Raw genomic sequence first — 6,990 nt, forward strand, 5'->3', positions numbered from 1 at the left:
TGGGGAGCCCATGGTGGTAGACAGCCGTATCCAGGGATCAGATGGAGGCATCGTTGTGCAAATTAACTCATAGTTCTTTATTGAACAGGTGGCAGGCAACGGGCCTAAACAGCAGATTCTGGTATTGGAGTGGTCATGGAGAGGGTCCCTAGGAATAGTGCACCATCCTGGTAGTAGATGTAGGCTGTAGGGGTGGAGTTGTGTCCAAACTCTGGAAGCTGCAGCTCTGGATTGGAGTCTCCTGACTCTGGTCCTAGGATTGGGTTAAGTGTCAGTACTGAAGGCGTACTGAACAATGTCTCTCTCCTCACTCAGTCCATGGGCTGGGACCAGCTAGGACTGGAATCAGACCTGTGGTAAGAGCATGTGCTCAAAGACCCTGTGCTCTCAAAAAGCTGGTGGTAAAGAGACCTCGTGGTAAGACCTTGTGCTCTTCCCTGACCAGGGTTTTTTTATGTTCCTGGTCAGGTTGTAGCACCTCTCCAATCAAACTCCAGTTTACAATACAGCCCACTCATTGTTCAATAACTTACACCCACTTAACCATTGCCTGTTCAGGCAGGATCTACAGCTGCTGATTACCTGAGTTCTCCCTGCATTATCCCTTGGATAAGTTGATCAGACTCAATAGATGAATCCTGACAGGTAGAGGGCCTTATTCGCAACTACTCCCTTGCCTATTTGTTGGCAGGGGTGTTGCAGAGGCATGGTTTTCCTAATGGAGCATCCATGGCTATAAGACTCCACACGCCTACATGTTGGCCTTAATTGGTAGTCTCCAAAGGAGAACTCTTACTTCCCGACCCTAAATTATAAGTTAGCATTTTCCCCCTGAACATCACCTTGTCGACTTCAATGGAGAGAAAGGGTGGTGGAGCGGCACCGTGTAGGTATGATAGGGTGCAGGTCTTCGCCAGGGGTCCGACAAACCCCTTTAGTAGTAGCAGAGAACAATGGATGAAGCAGCACTCCATAGAGGTAAAGCGAAAACTTTTATTCCACCGTGGAAGCGACGTATCGCATGCTTGAAAATGTCTTTATAGAAAACACCAAACGTCCCATCCATGTTGGAATAAAAGTTTTCACTTTATCTTTACGGAGTGCTGCTTCATCCATTGTTCTCTGCTACCTTGTCGTCTTCTACACTAAAGTCCTCTCCTTTAAAGGTATTTTTCTAGAAAAGAAAAAAAGAATCCTTTCTAAAATGCTGAGCGAGCTGCATATGGGGAGTCGTATCTGCTGACTGACTTCTGCACACACAAGGGTTTATATTGTTTAAGTTGAAGCAGAACGCAGCATTACTCTTCTGGGTGTCAGCCCATCACTCATCCAGTCATTGCCTGTCCGCTGCAGAAGCTCCAGGGGTGGAAGGCACAGACTGCTGCGCACCCCTCTATCCGGGAGACTCGTTCTTTGTCTGAGAAACACTTTATCGCCTGCGATTCCTCTCTGTCAGCCATTTAATACATTGCGGGGCTGGAGCGCGGTGTGAAAGATGATTTCCCTTGGAGCATTTTTCAGCTCGTTCTTGCCTTTGACATCGTCAACCATCCAGCTGTATTAACCACTTAGAAACGAAATTCGGAATCATATCTGTCCACTGAGGTCAATAGTAAACAATGTACTATCTCACTGACTATACGTTAGCCTCTTAGACTTGTAAACTATTTAATATGTGTGATTTTGAGCTTTTTTTTTACTTAGATGTGATATACAATCAGATCGTTCTATAGATCATACCATAATGCAACAACCGAAGACTGCTATGAGCCCATCCTCATGTACATACAGATGTATGTTGTATTGATGTATCCATTACATTGCATTAGATTGGGCCCATAACTTACCTATGGGTAACCAATTAAAGAAATTCCTTATTTTTGTGGTCTTGGTGAAATACAATATGGAGTCACAAGTCAGGGGCCTCAACTGTCATAAAACAATCTCAACTTATAATAAGTATAAACTTTTAGATAGTCTATGCAGCAGATGTACCATACAACCACCGTGCTAAATAGTGTCTATCATGCCTGTACTATGACATCACAGTGTGTATTATCCCTGTACTATGACATCACTGTGTGTATTATCCCTGTACTGTGACATCACTGTGTGTATTATCCCTGTACTGTGACATCACTGTATGAATTATCTCTATAATATGATATCACTGAGTGAATTATCTCTGAACTGTTTTCTAACTGTGTTTATTATCCCTGTACTCTGACATCACTGTGTGTATTATCCCTGTACTGTGACATCACTGTGTTTATTATCCCTGTACTGTGACATAACTGTGTGTATATTCCCTGTACTCTGACATCACTGTGTTTTTTATCCCTGTACTCTGACATCACTGTGTGTATTATTCATGTACTGTGACATCACTGTGTGTATTATCTCTGTACTGTGACATAACTGTGTGTATATTCCCTGTACTCTGACATCACTGTGTGCATTATCCTCATACTGTGACATCACTGTGTGTATTATCTCTGTACTGTGACATCACTGTGTGTATTATCCCTGTACTGTGACATCACTGTGTGTATAATCCCTGTACTCTGACATCACTGTGTGTATTATCCCTGTACTGTGATATCACTGTGTGTATTATCCCTGTACTGTGACATCAATGTGTGTATTATCCCTGTACTGTGACATCACTGTGTGTATTATCCCTGTACTGTGACATCACTGTGTGTATAATCCCTGTACTGTGACATCACTGTGTGTATTATCCCTGTACTGTGACATCACTGTGTGTATTATCCCTGTACTGTGACATCACTGTGTGTATAATCCCTGTACTCTGACATCACTGTGTGTATTATCCCTGTACTGTGACATCACTGTGTGTATTATCCCTGTACTGTGACATCACTGTGTATTATCCCTGTACTGTGACATCACTGTGCATTATCCCTGTACTGTGACATCACTGTGCATTATCCCTGTACTGTGACATCACTGTGTGTATTGTCCCTGCACTGTGAGATCACTGTGTATATTATCCATGTACTGTGACATCACTGTGTGTATATTCCCTGTACTGTGACATCACTGTGTGTATTATCCTCATACTGTGACATCACTGTGTGTATTATCTCTGTACTGTGACATCACTGTGTGTATTATCCTCATACTGTGACATCACTGTATGTATTATCTCTATAATATATCACTGAGTGAATTATCTCTGAACTGTTTTCTAACTGTGTTTATTATCCCTGTACTCTGACATCACTGTGTTTATTATCCCTGTACTGTGACATCACTGTGTTTATTATCCCTGTACTGTGACATAACTGTGTGTATTATCCCTGTACTGTGACATCACTGTGCATTATCCCTGTACTGTGACATCACTGTGCATTATCCCTGTACTGTGACATCACTGTGTGTATTGTCCCTGCACTGTGACATCACTGTGTATATTATCCATGTACTGTGACATCACTGTGTGTATATTCCCTGTACTGTGACATCACTGTGTGTATTATCCTCATACTGTGACATCACTGTGTGTATTATCTCTGTACTGTGACATCACTGTGTGTATTATCCCTGTACTGTGACATCACTGTGTGTTTTCCCTGTACTGTGACATCGTTGTGTGTATTATCCCTGTACTGTGACATCACTGTATGTATTACCCCTGTACTGTGACATCACTGTGTGTATTGTCCCTGTACTGTGACATCACTGTATGTATTATCTCTATAATATATCACTGAGTGAATTATCTCTGAACTGTTTTCTAACTGTGTTTATTATCCCTGTACTGTGACATCACTGTGTGTATTATCCCTGTACTGTGACATCACTGTGTTTATTATCCCTGTACTGTGACATCACTGTGTTTATTATCCCTGTACTGTGACATAACTGTGTGTATTATCCCTGTACTGTGACATCACTGTGTGTATAATCCCTGTACTCTGACATCACTGTGTGTATTATCCCTGTACTGTGACATCACTGTGTGTATTATCCCTGTACTGTGACATCACTGTGTATTATCCCTGTACTGTGACATCACTGTGCATTATCCCTGTACTGTGACATCACTGTGTGTATTGTCCCTGCACTGTGACATCACTGTGTATATTATCCATGTACTGTGACATCACTGTGTGTATATTCCCAGTACTGAGACATCACTGTGTGTATTATCCTCATACTGTGACATCACTGTGTGTATTATCTCTGTACTGTGACATCACTGTGTGTATTATCCCTGTACTGTGACATCACTGTGTGTTTCCCTGTACTGTGACATCGCTGTGTGTATTATCCCTGTACTGTGACATCACTGTATGTATTACCCCTGTACTGTGACATCACCGTGTGTATTATCCCTGTACTGTGACATCACTGTATGTATTATCTCTATAATATATCACTGAGTGAATTATCTCTGAACTGTTTTCTAACTGTGTTTATTATCCCTGTACTCTGACATCACTGTGTTTATTATCCCTGTACTGTGACATCACTGTGTTTATTATCCCTGTACTGTGACATAACTGTGTGTATATTCCCTGTACTCTGACATCACTGTGTGTATCATCCCTGTACTCTGACATCACTGTGTGTATTATCCCTGTACTGTGACATCACTGTGTGTATTATCCTGTACTGGGACATCACTGTGTGTATTATCCCTGTACTCTGACATCACTATGTGTATTATCCCTGTACTGTGACATCACTGTGTGTATTATCCTTGTACTGTGACATCACTGTGTGTATTATCCCTGTACTGTGACATCACTGTGTGTATTATCCCTGTACTGTGACATCACTGTGTGTATTATCCTGTACTGGGACTTCACTGTGTGTATTATCCCTGTACTCTGACATCACTATGTGTATTATCCCTGTACTGTGACATCACTGTGTGTATTATCCTTGTACTGTGACATCACTGTGTGTATTATCCCTGTACTCTGACATCACTGTTTGTATATTCCCTGTACTGTGACATCACTGTGTGTATTATCCATGTACTGTGACATCACTGTGTGTAGTATTCCTGTACTGTGACATCACTGTGTGTATTATCCCTGTACTGTGACATCACTGTGTGTATATTCCCTGTACTCTGACATCACTGTGTGTATATTCCCTGTACTCTGACATCACTGTGTGTATATTCCCTGTACTCTGACATCACTGTGTGTATTATCCCTGTAATGTGACATCACTGTGTGTATTTTCCCTGTACTGTGACATCACTGTGTGTATATTCCCTGTACTCTGACATCACTGTGTGTATTATCCCTGTACTGTGACATCACTGTGTATATTATCCCTGTACTGTGACATCACTGTGTGTATTATCCCTGTACTGTGACATCACTGTGTGTATTATCCTGTACTGTGACATCACTGTGTGTAGTATCCCTGTACTGTGACATCACTGTGTGTATTATTCCTGTACTGTGACATCACTGTGTGTATTATTCCTGTACTGTGACATCACTGTGTGTATATTCCCTGTACTCTGACATCACTGTGTGTATTATCCCTGTACTGTGACATCACTGTGTGTATTATCCCTGTACTGTGACATCACTGTGTGTATTATCCTGTACTGTGACATCACTGTGTGTAGTATCCCTGTACTGTGACATCACTGTGTGTATTATTCCTGTACTGTGACATCACTGTGTGTATTATTCCTGTACTGTGACATCACTGAGTGTATATTCCCTGTACTCTGACATCACTGTGTGTATTATCCCTGTACTGTGACATCACTGTGTGTATATTCCCTGTACTCTGACATCACTTTGTGTATATTCCCTGTACTCTGACATCACTGTGTGTATATTCCCTGTACTCTGACATCACTGTCCGTGGGAGCCGGTGTAAATATGGAGACCGGACACAATTTTATGTATAGGGATATATTACAGCTGTTCTCCTCCAATCACTGTCCAAGGACTCATCGGGATAACTTGCCATAATGACGGGACAATTACTAATACATTAACACTGTGAAGGACAGGCTGGTGTCACAATTAGCAGGCGGTGACTTACCTGCTTAGTGTCATATTATGTTGTCTGGCAGATACTTGGATGCTGAGAAATGAGAGGAGAGTGAAACCGAGAAATGAGGATCCGACAAGGAAGAATATATTCAATAGATAATACTGAGAAGAAGGTCCATTGTGGAAAGTCCATTGTGCTGCACCTGTATCCAAAAGTTAGATCCTATATTCTGAGCTAAGTGTCCATATACATACAGGTAAGTTTCAACCAGTTTGTATATGAAAGAAACTAATACTCCCCCAATGATCCCTCTGTCCAAGGCCGGCCGTGGACCTATGTGCTGGTTACATCTGCACTGCATCTTGGTCTGCAAACAGGGTGTCCTTGCATCATATTTCTCTATGACACAAAGGCTCCACTGTACTGTGTTCAGTCTGCGAGACCTGACCTGCACCAGAAAGCAAATCTACAGGTTATATCAACAGGGTCCATTTCTGCCATAATTTCTCTTAATTACTAGTGCAAATTATGGTAAATCTCACCCACTTTATTATTACTTTCCAAAACTAATTAGAAAAGCACAAAACAGCACAAAAAAGCTGCAAATATTTTCAAATATTTAATCTCAATGAGATGAAAACGAGAGAAGCATGGAGCAAAGATAAAACTCTTTGTGTCTCTTTGTGCTTCTGTTCAGGAAAATTCAGAGGGGTTGTGCCACAAAACACTTATCCCCTATCCGAAGGTGTCAGATTTATTGGGTGTTGAAATCAGGGAAGAAAGTCTGATAGGGGTGAATCAGCCATAGCAAGAGAAGTTGTTCCAAGTCTCTGATTTCCAAGACTATGGGAAGTTGTTCCACATTCCAAGTCTGTGATTTCTCGAATATTGCATCTTTATATCACAAACTCATTCAAGTTCCCCAAGAAGTTTGGTCGCCCTCAAAACACAAATACAATAGAGAGGACAGGATAACGCAGAGAATCTCCA

The sequence above is a fragment of the Engystomops pustulosus genome, chromosome 4 (assembly GCF_040894005.1).
Source record: "Engystomops pustulosus chromosome 4, aEngPut4.maternal, whole genome shotgun sequence".
NCBI lineage: Eukaryota > Metazoa > Chordata > Amphibia > Anura > Leptodactylidae > Engystomops > Engystomops pustulosus.